This window comes from Triturus cristatus, chromosome 5_2 (assembly GCF_964204655.1).
Source record: "Triturus cristatus chromosome 5_2, aTriCri1.1, whole genome shotgun sequence".
NCBI classification, from domain to species: Eukaryota; Metazoa; Chordata; class Amphibia; order Caudata; family Salamandridae; genus Triturus; species Triturus cristatus.
In genome coordinates this window covers 990461684-990480331 of record NC_140588.1, presented here as the reverse complement: position 1 = coordinate 990480331, position 18648 = coordinate 990461684, and the positions used below count along the sequence as shown (strand labels likewise).

General features: G+C 43.7%; 1 protein-coding gene across 1 annotated transcript in view; it reads right to left on the bottom strand.

Annotated features, from left to right (window-relative positions):
- Window positions 1-18648, bottom strand: part of ABCB7 (ATP binding cassette subfamily B member 7) — an 801099-nt gene that overhangs the window by 435635 nt on the left and 346816 nt on the right. The gene's annotated exons all lie outside the window — the stretch shown is intronic.

The window sequence follows — 18648 nt, the reverse complement described above, 5'->3', positions numbered from 1 at the left end:
CATCTGCAAGCCTTAAACTCTCAGCATAAAAGCAGCTACACCCACTATAACATGGTGAAATCTACGTATAAAACAGATCTATCTTTAACATTGGATATGCTGGTTTTGCACAGAAGGTATTTTATGTATTTCCATTTGAATTTGTTCCCTCAGCTATTCGCAGAGTGGCACAAGCCATCCGACTCTCTCCCCATCCCACTGCACATGTGATATGATCTCTGCACTAGACACTTTGCATATTGTTTTTATCTGCCCTAAATGGGCTGGTTTGCGGCAAGCATATTCACCCTCTTCTCTTTCCTTTGAATTTTAAGCAAACCAGTTCAGCTTTATTGTATTTGCAATTTCTGGATAATCCATATGTATGCCTCTGTTCATGTAGGATCTTATCTGGGGAATTTCATGCTAGTTAGTGAAACAGTACTTTATGGACGGAATATGAATTCATTGATGGTTTTACATTGTTAGGTCTCGCTGAGCCCAGCGCATGCGCTGGCTCGGAGAGACATTTTGTATGTGCGATTTTCAAAGTGCTGCTGGCTGGCCTAACGCTTGCGTTCACGCGATCGTGCACGCGCGCAGCCGGCTGCCAGCAGCACTTTGAAAACTCGTGCGTCATCGCGATCACTCTCGCTTTCAGAGCGATCACGATGATGCACGCGCACACACAACTCCCGCTTCCCCCCCTCCCCCACCACATATTGCGTCTCCGGCCGCACTCTGTACGATAAACAAACAATACACGGCCCAACATAGTTTATTAGCCTGCAAGTTTTATTTTTACACTGTAATCTTAGCCATCTGCGAAGATGTGAATTACAAGTCGTCCTTTTTTGATGCAGCGGAAGTGCCTCGTTTTCAACCGGAGACACGTTTTTAAAAACATTACAAAGTGGGAAGATTATTGAGGTCTATAAACAGTATTTTAGATAAACCAGCACGGGCAACCACCTAATCTACCATGAACGACCATGAATAATCTGCTCGACTCTTCAGCAGATCGACGTATGAATGATGTTAAATCCTTCGATTCACAACTCACTAAAGACGTGACATGGTGAAGAGCCTACATATCCGCTGTAACCTCGTCATTCTGAGGGCTTTCCTCCCACAGAGCTCAGTTTTGTTTTTTATTGATTTATTAATTGGGCTTGTACCAGCCTAGTTAAAGCGCCAGTACTTTCGCATCTGCAGATTAAATGATATCACAATAGTAATCGGGGTTTATGGTTTGTCCTTGACCGGTTTCCGTAAATATCAGAAGACTATGAATTTAGTCTTTTTTTTATTCTTTCAAACCATGCAATATTATTTGGAACATTTTTGTCTTGTAAATCGCAAAAACGGAAGTTATTACGTTTCTAACGTTTATGTAAATTTGAACTTTCAGAAATTGTTATTAACTAAACACACTTCTGGAGCGCTGGTTCTCTATATAGTGCACTAAAATGATGAACACTGTGCAGAGATTCCAGTTTATCCCCAATAGGCGTGCATAGTCAAAAGCAGTTAATTCTAATGTTCTCTGTTTGTGGTAGTGTGGGCGAGCAGTTAGGATTATCAAAGGTGTAGTGTTAAGCATTTGTTGTCACACCCAGAGGCAATAAATGAGACACACACTAGAATAAATCCGAGACCAATTAGGAAAGAAACTTGTATCTTTATATTTATTTTTAGAAACGAAGAACTTCGTTAATCAATTAATAATTGCTTGTTATGGCAATTGTTAACCAAATGCATCTACAAATAAGGTACAATAGCAGTGTGGGCCATAGGACGTCACACTACCGTATAGTAGTATTCATATACATCTAGTTTATGCTCAACTTCACGTGACCCCACTGCTCATTGATCACAAATATGCAAAGACCCACAAAAATGAAAAGGAGCATAACATTGTCAGATCAATTAGCTGCATTACAACAAATTCCATGTGATGCTCTGTCCCCAAACATTAGTAATTCAACATCAAAACAAATCAATTTCCTTAGGAGTCTTGTGCATCAGTTTCAATCCACATAATTGAAGTTTTATTCATTATAACAATTGCACATTAGACCAGCCAACGCGTTTCGTCCTAGCAGACTTCATCAAGGTTGGGTTATTGCTCAATTCAGAATACTGTTCGGAATGCAGAAATATAAAAAATAAACAATGTCCAGTGCAAGTTCCGGGTAGTATAGTACCCCCTGTTCAATCATAATCATTCCAGTCAGTTCCATGCCAGGCCGTCTTTCTCCCGACATGAAACTTGGACTGGAATGATTAAGATTGAATAGGGGATACTATACCACCCAACCTACTAACTGGATCTTGCACCGGACATTGTTTTTTTGATATTTCTGCATTCCTTGTAGTATTAGGAACTGAGCAATAACCCAACCCTGATGAGGTCCGCAATGACAAAATGCTTTGGCTGGGATGCAATTGTTAAAATGAATAAAAGTTCAATAAAGTGGTTTGAAAGGGGACAGTGCTGCCCGCACTCTCACCACTGGAGGACAGACTGCTAAATGACAACAAGCATTGTCATAGCCAATAGGTCTCGCCTTTGGGACCTTATAAGTGTTAAGTTATCCAGCACAATATCCTTGGTGCAACAACATCAACTGTTGCATGGCTAAACACTTATAAGGTCCCAAAAGCGAGACCTATTGGCTATGCCAATGCTTGTTTTTATTCTGTTTTTAGGATCACTATTTCAAACTGAATAAAGCTATTTGGATTGATTTGATAGATATTCAGTCAAGTTAGCCAGATTAAATGCGAGGATGGAAGAAATTCAAGGTCAGACAAGTTGTAAAGCAGGAGCCAGCTTTGCTGCATAGATAGGAGATCAGGTCTGCCTGGCAATCTCCTAAAAAGTAATAAACTATCTCCATTGAGATATTCAGAGATATTTCTCTACCAATGCCGTTTAGGGCATTTGAACAAAGGCCTTTTAGGTCTCGCCTACCAGACAGCACAGTGAAAGACCTATTGTGAACTTGCAAAGGGCTTACAGCTCACCCATTGCTTACCATTGGTTGAGTTTACTGTCACTCTCATTTGTTTGCTTCTTATTCGATGGCTTGCCTTCCCTCCTCTTGTGGTGGTTCCTCCCCTAGGAAGTAGCTTCTTTAAGATCCTTCGATTGGCTTAACCTTAGGGAACAACCTTTTTCTTTATCATTCAGCAATCCATGAGAGTAGATGTGTTTTCTAGCCTTCACCCTCAAATGCTGCTTCACTCACCACTGGGCTGTGTTTGTCCCCCATCCCTCCCAGCGTGCCTATAAAAGCACATCAAAAGGGATATTTTTGCTAGGGCATGGAGACTTTATGGGTTGTTTTAGGTTTAGCCCCTGTATTCCACATATTGCATGAAAGCACAAGCTTTGCAAATAATGGCTGCTGCACTAAGTCAGCTGGCGTCTTAGGAGGATATTGTAATTAGCATGGGACTTCTCCTTGAGCTCCATAAATCTGCTACCTGGGCTACTGCACCACTGATGGATTCCTATAACTGATGGTTCCCTGAATTAGACACCATGGATATGTTTATCTGGTATGGATACTATTGTTTGTATATTTTTATCCGTATGACTCATAGGGAACCACTGTTTTCCCTTCTCCAAGAAAACATACAAATAACATCAGGCTCCTTGCAGCAGCAAAAACACAGAACTCCGCAACTGAGTGAGAAGCTAAGTACTGTTTGGATATTGGTTATTCTGAGAAAAAAAAAAAGCGCTTCTGGACCATTGTTGCTGTACAAACATACACATCTGTGTCTCAGTGTGAAGCCAGACACTGTTTCTATTTTTCCTTATGGTAAGGAAAAATCGAAACCGTGTCGGGCTCGGTTTAAACTTTTTCTTGTTATCCTACTACTATCTTATTTTCTTTTTATCTGTATATAGAAGCCAAGAAGAAAGATATGTCATCCTGCACCTACTTATGTCAACAATTGCCCTCTCTTAATGCACCAAATAATTTTTCAATGAGATTTGTACCCCTTCCTATTTGTTAAGTGAAGGAATATTAATCTCAAGTGCCCAACCTGTGGTGTATATTTTCTTGAAGTTGAGAGGGGAGTAAAAAGATCGCCTTGTCTGGGTAAAAGGAGGCACGTCACCAAAGCAGCCTTGGGTCACAATGATCAACTCATTCAGTGCTCCGGGCTTGTCATCATAGGCGTGCTCCTGAGAGTGACAGTAGGATGGGAAGGATAAAGTAATGTTTCTCTGAGTTAGCTGTGTTGCCATCATCATCAAACTATTTTGCATCAGTAAAAATGCATAAAAGTAAAATAATCAATTTCTTTCCACGTTTCAAAAAGATAAAAACTGACATATGAGGAACCTAAAAATCGTAAAGTTGCTATGTTCTAAAAGCATTTGCAGATTACAATCCATCAGTAATACAAGAAGTCTTAGGAAGGCATAATTAATTACTCCATCATATGCGGATACAGTATATAAAGCAAAAACTTGAAAAAGGCAAGCTTAACTATGAGAACTACAGTTAGAGAGTGCCCCTACGTTTAAAGCTGCCCAAAGAAAAGATGCAAACATGATCATCACCTAGTTGCTGAATAAAACAAAGGGCTGGTGCACAATGCCTAAAATCATATCTGGGTACTAATTGAATAATGTATTTTTTCCTCTCATACCTATATAAAAACAAAAGAATAAAAGATGCATGTTGGACTGTCTGGATCTTCTGTCACAAGAACAGGGGGGCAGCTGGTTCAGTGAATGGATGTTTTTTGGAAAACCAATCATGATTGGGATAAGGCTTAAACGAAATTGGTCCAAAATAAATAGATGTAGTGAGTTATAAAAACTACCCAAGTATGAAAATGCATGGCCATATACAGAAGGTAAAGTCTGATGTACTGTAAATGTGCTTTTTGCCCGATTTTGGGTTCTCCTATCATTTTCTGCCTTCAAGTTTAGACTTCGGGCAGGTGTCGCACAAAGATAGTCATACAATTTGCACAAATCTAATGATGTCAGATTAGTCTCTATATATCTCAGCTTGGGAATTCTACGTGTATGTTCCATTTTTAAACAGTCCCTTACCAATGATTGGTTCGAACCAACACTGTCCCTTTTCCAAATTGAATGTTGTGTACTCTAATGAGCTGTATCCCAGTTTGTTCAATATGTCACAGTCGCCCCTTTTATTATAGTGTTCATCTTAATAAAAACAACAATTAGGTTGAAGTACGTTTTAAAATGCGTCTATGATTACATAAAATGATGTTCATTTGTTTGTGTCACATAGTACTTTGTTGTAAACAATATATCATGTTTTGAGCTGATAGTTAGGACTGCCCAAAATCTTTCATTGCTAAGACATTTTTGGTAATTTCATCTGGATCTGAGGACCAAGCCTGTTTAGAGTTGTGAAAAACCATAAGCTTGGGCCCAGCATAGAACTTCTTTCCAGTGGCCTCAATACACAGGTCTAACACAACAGAGAAGCCAATAAGCAATGCTGAATTCTACTGGTTTGTAATCCCTACAGCGGGCCCATGGTGATTGGCTAAAGTCTACTTAAATTGAGCTTTTAAAGCAGAAAAGCAAATTTAACTAAAATGTACCTATGACTCTGATCACATCCATTTGAGTATAAAAACAAAGCACCATGTTGAAAGCCAGCCAGGAGCTTGCCTCATCGTTTCTATCTCAAATCACAGAGAGAAAAAAATTAAACTAAAAAGTATCAAGAATAAGCAAGGCTTACAAATATCACAAAAAAAAAAATTATGTGAAGCCCTTTATAACAATAACAACTATTCCAATCCAGAGAAGATAAATCAGTTCTTCTCAACTACACGGAAGCTTTACACAACCAGAAAATCCTACTGAATTTATTGTCCCTAGAGGGAAGATCTCTTTTTAAGATATCAAAAACAGTATCGGAGGTCTCAAAAGTATAATAATGCACCAGGACTCAGTGGTTTCCCGAGAAGAACTGTATTAAGCATGCATTGAAATCCTACCAGTGGAACTCCAACTTCCATTTGAGTACTTTCGCCTTCTGTTGATATCACTAAAGCAATAATGAAGCTAATTCATAAGAATGTTTAAGATCAGCAAATTCTAAAAACTACTGCCCAATATTATTAACTCCAACTGCAACATATTCGCCAAGATCCTAGCCTCGCATTTAAACTCCTTTCTCGTCTCCATAGTACAGTCCGATCAAACCAGTTTTGTTGTGGCCAGAATCTCAGCATTAAAGGCTAGATTCCATGAAAATATCTCACTAGCCGACACTGCTGACCAAAACACCTGGTGCGCAACAGGTTTGGATACCGAAGGCCTTTGGTTGCGTTGAACAGGCCTACCTCTTTAAAGCCATAGAATGGGATTACATCCCTGAAGAAGTCATAAAATATAATGGCACCATTTATATGAAACTGCAAGCATCAATATTAGTCAATGGTTTGAACTAAGGAAAAATCAGGTTAACAAGAGAGCAAGAGTGTACCCTCGCTCCCTTCCTCTTCATTTTTGTTATCAAACCATTACTGACAAGACTCTGACTAAACCTAAAAATAGACAATATTCAAATTAATTTGCATAAATACAAATTGACTTATTTTGAAGATAACTGTTCATGAAAAACATGGAAAACTCAATCCCCACCCTTCTAACTGAACATAATATTTACTCCCCTAGGTCATAAACCGGTCTGCCCGTGCTGTATGTTCCCTGTAGTCATCACTATTTTCCAATTAGGCAGGTGCCATGCACTCTGCTAGGTCATTTATTTTGTGTGCTCCCCATAGTGTTTAATTTAAAAGGCAAAGGCATGCTATGCACTTTGGTTTGTGTGCTCTGTAAACCAGGGGTGTAACACAGGCCCTGCATACTCCACGGTGCGGGGGGCCCCGGAGCTGCAGGGGGCCCCCTCGGCACAGTACTTATGCCCGAGCACTCCAGAATAAATCCGGAGCGGGGGCCCCTCCGTGTATATTGCAGGGGGGCCCCTTGAACTTTCGTTACGCCACTGCTGTAAACTAGTATGTTTAATGAAGTACAACTGCTTGGTATTTTTGTTATAACAACATCCATTGATTGCGGAGCAATCAATTAAAGGCTGTCCTCATTTCCTACTGGACTATCTGGTATTTTTGTTTGTATAACAGCTGCAGACTAATTTACACTGCTGAGCAATTAAATACATCGGTTTCCTGCTGGTGTGGCTGGTATTTTGTTTTTATTTGTAGGACTACTGCTAACTAATTTTGGGCCTCTGTTTCCAACAGGAAACTGTCTTCTGATTGGCAAGCAGTACTCTCCACTTGCAGGACGGGCTACAAATACCAAGTCCAACGTATGTCGCCGCCCGCTTTGCTAATCCGTTGGCAGAGAGTGCTGTGTCACCGGTCAGCAAAACCCATGGGTTCTGAGCCCTGCAGGCTGCCACAATAGCAACACGGACACTATTGCCGGTAAGATGGGGCTTGCAACCTCTCTTGGAATCCCGTCCCTTCGAGTTGTGTTTCTAAAACATTGAATCCTGAAATCTGATCATTAAGCGTCTCCCTTGCCTTTACTACGACTACCATTCTCTCAACGCTAATCAACGTTACATCTACTTTGGCCCAGTACGAAACTAAGGTTAATGCACAAGCTGCACGCCTCTTGTTTTTGGTTTCGCCTTTCTTCAAGGACACCTGTACAGTTTGAACCTAAATAGGGAAGTTTTAGCAGAAGAAAAAGGACAAATCGTGTGAGTTGTGTGAAGGGAGTCAATGTAAAAACAGTTAAAAGAATTGTTATTATCGAGGAAGAAACTAAAAATCTGAGCTCAGTTACAGGGGCAGTTCAAAGGACCCCCATGTGGAATCTGATTCCTTTCAGTAATTCTGGTGTATTTTCCCCAAGTACTCTCACCCAAAAAAACTCTCAATTTGTTGGGGGAAAAAGAGCTATTGTTCGCCCAAGTCTAATTTTACCTTACAGATAGTAGAAGAGTAAGCTCAATTGTGGTCTCTGCAACTAGGGATTGTGGAGGTAACCCACAAATAACAGAAGGGGGCAGGGCGAAAAAAGCATGCTCAAGCTGATTGTAAAGCATACATGTATGGCTGCCAAAAGCAACTGTATTCTTTTCTCATACAGTAACCTCTCCTAGAAGAAGGAGTAAGCCTTACCACTCAAGTGAACCTTGTCACTAGACTTGGAAGGGCCCAGCTCAAAAGAATCAAAATACACCAGTCATTCTTTCGACAGGAGCTCCAGGAACATCAGAAGCACCTCTCTCTCCACAACTCTTAATACCCCCACGTTCAGTCATTGGTGTCAGTCATCTCTTCTGATATTAAAGATTAACCTCAGGGGGAAGTGGTAGAAGATCTAAGCTTCCGCAGATGTCCTTGGAATTCAGGTAAGTGGCCCATGGTGTGGTACTCTAGCTCCGGATACAAACTCAATCAGAACAAATCTGAAATTCCCCTTTTAGCTAGGCTGTGGCTAAAAACCTTTTAACCAATTGAAATTTCAAATAGCACCCTTCCAAAATAACATATTTGGGCATAGTATTCTCAAACAGATTTGATCTCTGTCTAACCTCTATATCAGAACAAAGTGGTTGAAGAAATAAAAGCGAAAATCACTAACTGGATCCCAACAGTTTTCTATACATGACAATGAAATTAAAGAACGAATCCTTTTACACTTGTCCTTATGTGACAAAAACTCATGAAATTAATCGGATTACAGGTTTTCCCCAGATTTCAATCATATTTATCCATTGCTATATTAGATGTACTTCAGAGGATCTGTTGTGCCATATATGTCAATGTTATACAAGGATCAGGACCCCTACTAAGTTTGTTGATGTGCTTCTTTGACAATCATAGGAAAGCTTCCTTAGGGCTAAGCGGGCTTACTGTAGTTAATACTGGTGGTATTATAACTCAATTAAAACACCAATGAAAGAATAAATTACCACAGTCGAAAGGAGAGTAACAAGAACCTAAATAAATCAAACTTGTAAAAAAAAAAAAAAATCCTGGTCATGATTGATCAGTATTTCAAGAAACATGGCAACTAGCCAAAGCATTCATAATACACAGCGATCAAAGGCTACTCACGATGTACTACTGTATTCCATACAAAGCTATATGCATCGCATCTAATCAGGGCATCATGAAACTGTGCATGATACGAATTCTTGCCACACCCAAGTGGAAAGGGGACTGACTCCTTAATCATCTAAAAACTCTTAGTAAACAAGTAAAAAACACACATGCAAAATATGTAGGCATAATTAATGTTGAAGCTGAGCTGCGAGTACCAGACCGATCAATTTGAAGCTACAAGCTCCAGTTTTCAAGAAAGTGTAATGACTCATGATGGAGCGGAATTCATTTTACATTGCACAGCAACTGTACAAAACCTGCGTACATATCTACTGCATGATTTTGAGAGAGACGAACGTAAGCCATGTAATGGATATTTTGTTAATGTGCAAGCAACAATTCTAAGAAATAGCAAACTAGGGAGTGGATTCCAGCTTATGCTCATAGCAGTGAAACCACCTCCCCATACACTGTGCTGGCAAATATAGATGAGAAGGTAGAAGGGAGGGCTTGACCTCTATCTGGTTAAGGCACACTGATATTCCTGCATGCTTGTTCCATGCCTGCATGCTTGGGCCATGAAATGGTATACATATTGCTCTTGTAGGGGCTCCGATTAACCTACTGTTTCTCTTGCATGACATGTTTCTCTTGCAGATGCCACCCAGACAACAGTTTCCATCTCTGACAATCTGCAGGAAACGCATGACCGTTTCTCTGCTTGCAAGCTAGCCGTCTTGGAATGGATGAGTTATAGTTTCCTACAACTCAATGCAGAAAAAATAAGAACATTTTTTGGGCATTGATAACTCCAAGTGGTGCCCCAAATAGTGGCCACGAGCATTTAGACCTATACCATTTACACCCATCTGTGCCAAAAGTGTGGTTGTGCTCTTAACTCTGGCCGGTCTTTTGCTACCCATATCACCTCAATAGACTTTAAATGTTTCATGATGTTACGAGCAATCCAGATTCCCTGCCCATTTCAGCCACAAAAACTACTGTCTTGGCACTGAGCTCCTCACACCAAGACTATACTAATACCCAGTATTTAGGATTGCCTACCTTTCTTCTGGATAGACTCCAGTTCGTTCAGAATGCTGCTGCCCATGTCATTTTAAATCTTTCTCGTAGGATTTCTTTTGAATCTTAACTGCCAACTCTCTACTGGCTGCTGATTCGTCAGAGATGTGCCTTCAAGGCTCACTTCTTGGTTTAAAGCTACAGCAGCCGTTGGCCCTGTATATCTTTCAAGGAAGATCTGTGGGTAGTCTTGCAGACACACACTTAGCTCAGCCAGAGCTAGACCTTCTGCAGGTCTCTAGACACAGATGCAGTGGAGGGCACCTTTTATTTTAACATACTACCAAGCTATGCAATTCCTTCCCTAGACTTGGAGATTGATTTTCAATGAGGTTTCTTTCAGAAAGTCCCTCAAAACATGGTCATTTCAACAGCTGAAATTTGCATATCAACCTAATTAATTAGCCCTAGTGCCAGGACACCACTTAATTGGGGAAGCAGTGTGTTTTATAAATGCTTTTCAATCACTTGTGATGTAATGGGTCACTAAGAAGTCTACTGTAGGGGAGGAGCCAAGATGGCGACCGGGACGGCAGCGTAGGCTCCCGGCTCCGTGAACCTCCGCATCCCGCACAGATATCCTGCATGAGATCCTTAGCCTGCGCTATATGCCCGTGTTGGTGAATGAGAGCGGCAACCGATCGTGTGACTCCGAAGTTTCTGGCGGCGGTACCGCCGGAGAAATGTCCATTTGAAGTTTGCGGCCTGTGCCGCCCTGGAACCGGGACCTCGAGTGGACAACATGGCCGGGCGGCAGTTCAACAACAGCGGCCTTTGGTGACTGGGTGGAGTCGGACTACCGGAGCGGTGCGAATATCAGCCTACATTTCGCCGTGGTCGTTCCTACCACTAAGCGTAGCGGAACGAGTGCATGCCCGAGGTGGCAATTCCAAGATTCTCCGGTGATTGCCTCAGCCTTCGCCGGTGAGCTGCCCGGACGCCGCCCGTCACTCGCCCTGATTCTTGCGGGCTGCTCCCGGATTTTCGCGGGCGCTGGTCCGTGGTGGGGATGATTGTTGCCCGTGACCACACACCGGATATATTTTTTGCCTGCCCCCGGAACCCTGTTTCCAGTGACGTGGACCTTGAGGCGCTTGTCCCTGAGTCCCGGTCCCAATCTGGGTTGGATCTACCCGGCGGCCATCTTGATAGGACGAAGTCTACCATCCTGTACACTGGGTCGCGGCAAGATTGGGAGTGTGCGACTATGGGGAGCGTAGCGGAGCGAGCGCCGGGAGCTGTGCTGGGGTACGGTGACCTTCTCGAAGCTCTCGGTGCCCTTCATTCCACCTTGGTTCACGGCGCCTGGGTACTGGGGAGTAAGCTTGATGGTGTGGCATCAGCGTCGGAACAGTTGCGGCCTGCTTGTCCCCAGGTACACAGGGACTTCCTACACTGCACACAGGAGGACAGTGTCGTGGCCGCCCCTGTGAATAGTGAACAGCTGGAAACTCCGGACTGTATACTAACGTGTGATCGGCTGGCTGTGGGTCTGGTCTGTTCCGGAGGTCTTGGACCTGAGTGGGGGGTGGTGGCCTTGTCCCGTGCGCGGCCTCCGGCGACCCAGGCAATATTCAAGCAACGGTCGCCTGCTCTGGCTGATTCCGCCTTCCTGGACCTTGTGTGCAGTGCAGATCCTGGGGCAGCACTGGGAAAGACGACCCTCCATGATGCTGACTGTGTTGGTATTCAGAGACTTCCACCCTACCTGTGTGTGTCGCTTCCTGGTCTTTTTTGGACGCTCCTCTTCCTTGTAACATTGGACATGGCACTGGGTCGATGGGTATGCCTGGGTAGATTCGCAAAGAGTGGCCAAGGATAAGGTTGATCCTTCAGAGGTGGTCATCTAATAGGCGGGCGGGCACAGGGGTTGCGTGCTCTCACGGCATAACTGTTAGTGTAATAGGTGCATAATGTTCCCCATTTTTCTTTGACATGGTCGATTTTGTGTTGTTTATTGTTTGCTTTGGGGGAAGACATATTGTGCGGGAGGGAGAAGCCGGGGGCATGTTTTGAAGGCCCTCCTCCAGTTTATGAATACTCTCTCTACCCCCCCGTCTGGTGGGGTTTCTTTTCTTACTCCTTTTTCTCTGCTTCTTCTATATTTCGGGTCTGGTTCCGGGGCGACAGGCACACTGCTGGGGGGGGGGGGCCGTACTCATCTGCAGAGGTGCAGGGTGGGGGGTTGGGGGAGGGGATTCTTTAGTCTTTAACCCCTTTTTTCCATGGCCTCCTTTTTCTTTTCTTATTCTTCTTTGTCTTTCTTTTCTGGGATCAGCATGGTAGAACTCCTTCGTTGTTAATCACTGCTTTTTCATGTGTGCCACAATTTCCGTGGTGTTTTCTGGGTTTTAGGGCAGGGGACTGCAGGCGCAAATGGCCGTGATATTCCTCCACATCCTGAACTTCCTGTTTCAGCGCCATTGATTAGATAGATTGCTGTTTATTGTTGACGTTTATTATTCCGCCTGCCATTTTTCGCTGCTGGGAAACTGTTTGGCACCTGATCCTTCCATCCTCCCTTATTATAAAATGAAAACCTTTTGTATCCTGGTCTCCTACTTGGGCTGTTCAGTGGCCGAGAGTATACTAGCATGGAGATTCTGCTCCCCGAGGTGCTGCCTGTGATAAAATTTGATCTCTGTTACTCTGACTGCTTAGCGGCCGGCCCCGGGGGTTGTAGGCCCATACTTGTTATTGTTGAAATGTCAATAAAGGTTTTTCAAAAAAAAAAAAAAAAAAAAAGAAGTCTACTGTATGGCGTCCTTCACTTTTCCTCTTCAGAAATTCATAGGGAAATGTCAAAGTTCAGAACCGCATTGCAAAAGGGTCAACTGGTGGGAATCCCAAGACCCAAACATTTCTCACCCTTCAAGTGCTTTTATCAATCAATCAGCATTTGTAAAGCGCAACTCTGTCACCACAAGGAGTATCTGGGCGCCATGCCTCTGTCGAAGAGCCAGGTCTTGAGTCTCTTTATGAAGTCTGCCAGAGAGGGGGCCATACAGAGCTGGAGGGAAAGGCCGTTCCAGGTCTTGGCTGCGATGTAGGAGAAGGAGCGGCTGCCGCTGCAGGTGCGGCTACTGTGTGCGAGGGCAATTGAACAGGAGTGTAGGTGTGTAGCGGGTTGTTGCATGTTCAGTCGATGATTGAGTTAGGCAGGTCCTAGGTTGTGCGAGACTTTGCAGGCATGCATGAAGTTCTGGAACTGCCATCTTTTCTGGATAGGGAGCCATTGGAGGTTTCTCAGGTGGGGAGGCAATGCAGGTTCGTTTCGGGAGGTCCTGGATGAGTATGGCTGCAGCATTCTGTATGGTCTAGAGTCTCCTGAGGAGCTGGATGGAGATGCAGGCGTAGAGGACGTTGCCTTAGTAGAGGCTGCTGGTGTTGAGGACCCGAGTGACGTTCTTTCTGGTTTTGGTTGGGATCCATCTGAAGATTCTGCGGAGCATGCACAGTGTGTGGAAGAAGGCGACTGCATTAACTTGTCGTTTCATGGTCAGTTGGCCGTCAAGGATGATGCAGAGATTGTGTGCGTGTGGTCTGTTGGTGTGGGTCCAGGTTCTGCAGGCCACCAGCTGTGGTCTAATGCAGAGAGGTTTATCCTGAAGATCAGTACTTCCGTTTTTTTGGAGTTGAGTTGGAGGCAGTTGTCTCTCATACATTCGCCTACGCTGGTCATGGCATTGCAGAAGTTGGTTTTGGCGTTGGCGGGGTCCTCGGTGAGCCAGAGGCTCAGTTGAGTGTCATCTGCGTAGGAGATTATGTTGAGTCAGCGGGGTCAGACGACGTCTGCGAGGGTGGGTCATGTATATGTTGAACAGAGTGGAGCTTTTACGTAACCTCCAGTTTGCTTTACAGCAATAACAATGTGCATGTTTAAGTATATTTAAGGTGTTTACAGATTTGGTTGAGGGATCCCTGGCTGCCAAGAAGCCATCAATGACCTCAGGATGAAGGTCAAAAGCACTCAGCTCTGTCTGCTCAATCTCCAAGCATGGAGGTGGAATTTTCACAGGTTTGTATTCAGAACACTGCCCTGCTGCTGTGACAGGAGGTCCTCTCAAATGGGGCAGCTGGATTGGATGGACAGAAGCTCTTGTCCAGGAGATCGGGATACCATACACTCCATGCCCAATCCGGGGCCACTAGGATGACTTGGGTTCAATTGGTCCTGATCTTCTAAGGAACTTGGGGCAGGAGAGGTATTGGTGGAAAGAGGTAAAAGACTCCAGATTTCCTCTCTACACAGAACGCGTGTTCGACCGAGAGACGCCATGGAAGCTCCAACATGCAAAAGAGCTGACAGGGTTCTCCCCATTCGCAGAAAATAAAATCAAGCGCTACCTCTGGATGCAGTTGCTTTCCATGATCCACATGGCGTTGATTATCCACTCAGGTGTTCAAGGAACCCACCAGGTGGTGCTTCACCAGAAACATTGCCTGACAGTCCAGCCATACAACTCCTCTTGGCACAGGGTTCATTATCAAACCGCACCCAGATTGTGACAGGACTACATGGCGGTGGTGTTGCCCATGAGCACCTGCACCAGCTTCCCTTTGATGGATGGCAGGAAGGCTTTCAATGCCAAGCAGTTGGCCCTCAGCTCCAGAAGGTTAAAATGTAGCCAGGCCTCCACTGGAGACTAGATACTTCTGACATTCACCTCCTCCAGATGGCCTACCCAACCCAGAAGCAATGCATCAGTCACCACTGTCAAATACGGGTGTGGTAAATATAGTGTCTGATGCTGATCCAATCGCGGTCTAGCAGCCACAACTGCAGGTCTTTTGCAGTGTCCTCCAAGATCTGGTCCAGATCTGAAAGATCCCTTTGGTGCTATTTTTTGCAGTGCAGATGGGACACAGCTAAGTTGGTGGAGACTTATGGGAGAGCTGGACAGGAAACATGCCACTTTGGCAGGGCTTTTACAAGTACCAGACAGCATATGGTGTTTGAGGCAAAGTCCCATAGGCTACAGGTCTGCAGTACAGGAATATGGGAGTGGTGAATGGGACACAGCACTGCAGAAAGAAGGGCAGTAGGGCTAATGGTGGGTGCCAATAGGGAAGTTAAGGCTTGACAGTGGCGGAACCAGCAAGTTTCTATAATCCTACACCGGTGCAAACATCACTCACCTTGCATAAGTTGCTGTCTATTGTACTAAATGGATGCTTCACCATCCAGGCATCACAAGGAAAGCACTTCCCTTACTTATTGCAAAGCAGAGATCCCATGTAATGCCAGAAATTGGGGAAAAATCCACCAGTTACGACCTGCAGAGGTCATTCACCTTGGAAAATAGAATCCAGTAGTTACTGCCTACTGGCCTGTGTGCACAACTAGGTCAAAACATACAAAAGCATTAGTGAGTCTGATGAGGGCACATCACATCTCTGTGTCCTATAGCGAAAGACTTTTACATCTGATTCTGTTCCGCCAAAAAGACACGGGTGAGTGCCTACAAGCCCTTTGCTGGTATGCATGGGGTAGGTTGATCTGACCAGAAGGAAACAAATAACATCCTTTTTTAATCAAGGGAGTTTACCTTGAAAGCTCTGTTGTGATCATAATGTCTCATTAGAAGTTCTCCCTTTCATACCATTTTTCAATGCAAAACAAGCTCTGAGACCTGGAGAACGACCAGGTATTATTAATGGCTTCTTTTATTAAGCGACAATGAGGTTCATGAACTTTAATGTTATGATGTTTATTTTCTCCAACTTATGTTGGCCATAAATGCTTGCAACAATTGCAAAAGAAGGAAAGTCTACAGGTGCCCCTTGGTTCAGAAAAAGTAAGGATGCATACCTCTAAAAATGCAATCATGTCCAATAGCACTCAAAAGCCTAGAGAGGCTGGGGCAAAGTCAGGGTGAGTGGCGGTTCAGGCAAAGCCAGCCAGTTACATATTTCTAGGCTTCCCTTTGGACCTTCGCATCTGTGAATTTGTTATGTTTACATCAGTGAATATATTTAGACAGGAAAGTGTAAAATGCAGGCCCTCTCGAGGAGTAGGGCAGAGCACTACAGATTATCATATGGAGGGGAGAGAATGGACCCTATGGTACTCCAAATTTCCTGGATGTCCTGGATAGCGAGACGACCTAGATGTGTTACCAGTGTCTGGTGGTCCTCGGTGTCTAATGCTGCAGCTAGGTCCAATGACATGAGGGTCCCACGGATGCCTGTCTCGGAGGCTCAGGTTACTCTAATCCCACAACAACCAGTATCTCTTGAATGCATTGGGTGGAACAGATCTTACCATCGAACCTGTGGAACAATCAAGAAGCTGAAAGCTACACAATGTATCAATGAAGTCTTGCATTAAATACCAACTCCTGATTATTTTATTAGTAAGATGAGAGAAGGCGAAGCGATATGTCACATGGTCAAGGATGGATGAATCAGTGGGTTAACAATGGATGAGTGGTTGAGGGTAAATTGACATGATCAAGAGTACTGGGCAAGTGACCACAGTAGACAGGGCAACTGACCGAGTGGAATGGGCAAGAGAACTGGGAGGGAGGGGATTGAGTGCAGGGAGTTGCATTAATGGTGGGACGTGATGGATGGGCCATACAGTAATAGTGGATGGAGGTGAGTGGGAGGAAAGTGACTGAGAATTATGATGAAGTTCAGCAGACTGTGAATGAAGCCAGTAAATGTAAAATGATGCGCTTTTATTTCCGCAGATGTGTCTTCAGTTCAGCTCATCTGAAATGTACAGTTCCAATACAAAGAGATGCATTAGAACAGTAGGGAACCTTTACATTGGAATAGCCCTTAAAAGCACGTGAAGAAATAGAACATTAATTAAAATGTTGAGAGCTCCACTGAAGACAATACCTATTGTTAAAGGCTCTCTCCCCGGTTATAGGCCCTCGCCTCCAGCTTGGGCTATATCTTGGGTACTTGGTCTTTAACTACCGGTACAGTCAAAAGCACCAGGTTATAATGGTATTTTAGAACATCGGAATGGGAGGAGCTCCACTGACTGCAATAGAGTTCAAGAGGGCCAATAATGCTGGTAAAGATCTTCTCCAGCATTCCAATGTTTGCTTTTCTATCATTTTAATTCAGAACATTATAACCTCAGTGGATGCAATATCCTAATAACATGACAGCCCAGTCTTAAGCTATGCTGGTCGTTAAAGGCCCTCTTCCTTGAAAGTTGAGTAGAGATGTTTAAACAGTTTGTATAGCCCACGGCAGAGCGCAATAGTGCTATTTTAATATGAGGAATTTTGCAGATCTAATCAGAACTTTTATAAATATCTGGAACTTTGACAGACTCAAGAAAGGAGGAACCCTCCTTCGCTTCGCAAAGCTGGTCACATGAAGTCTTACTAGAAGGATTATTGGACTCAAGTTGATAGCCACAGGGTACACACCCCTGAATCAACCCGAGAAAAACTTGAGCTAGGATGTAAACAGATAAGAGCACGAGCAACTCAAAGAGATCAAGAAATCTTCTTACGAGCTCACACCACGATACTTGTATAATCAGTTCTAACCCCGTCAGAGATGGACTTAGTCAGCATGCCCCAAACGTACCGGCCTGACAGTCATGCATCATTTTCCGCAGGATCAAGGAGACTCTAAAATGAGTCACTGATTCGAATTGAACAGCATCCCAGGCTCGGGCCACCTCGACTAGAAGAATGTTGCCCTCAATAGGCCTGGACGCGACCAGAAACAAAGTAGTCAAGCATGGAAGGACTCACCGCCGCTGGACAGCTGGAGGCTGGTCACGGACACCTGACAGGCGATATGTCAAGAGGATCTGCACACATGGCAAATGTTCAGATGTCTATGGTTGAGATACTTCGCTGTTCAAAAACTGGATTAATGCACATTTTTGGGCATAAAAAAGGCAGGAGGCAGTGACAGTGTCTGGAAGAGGAATATGCGATCCGTATTTGACTGGAGCACTTCTTGGTGTTGAACCTACTCTTACAAATAAGTCAAAGAAGCTCTCCACAATTATTCAATGTACTCTGTTATTATTAAGACTCAACAAAGCACAGTTTGGTTGATTTCTATTTTTACTTTATTGGTATCTGGACGTAAATATGCAAGTTCTACACATGTTTTTATTTCGAATATTTCAAAAAGTCAGACTGTTTCTGCATGACTTAGTAAAATGAAAAATAAATAAATCCGTTTTAGAAAAGAAAAATACATCTAACTCTCACACATTAAGCCATTCACAGGAATTTTTCTCAAACAAATGCAGCCAGCAATGCGTTTCAAATCTTGCGGTAGCTCTGAAACTGCAAGACCTTCGATTTCTAAATCCGCACTATTTTTGCGGCGGGGATTATTGTGGTTGGCAGATAATAAGGTGCTTCCGCCAGTCAAGCATCATTATTGACCGATGGCTGGGCCTTTGTGTTCCAAGCCTTCATTATCTGCTTTTTTTTGCGATTTATAGTTAGAAATGTTTTCACGCTGTTACCGAAGGTGATTCCTTGATGA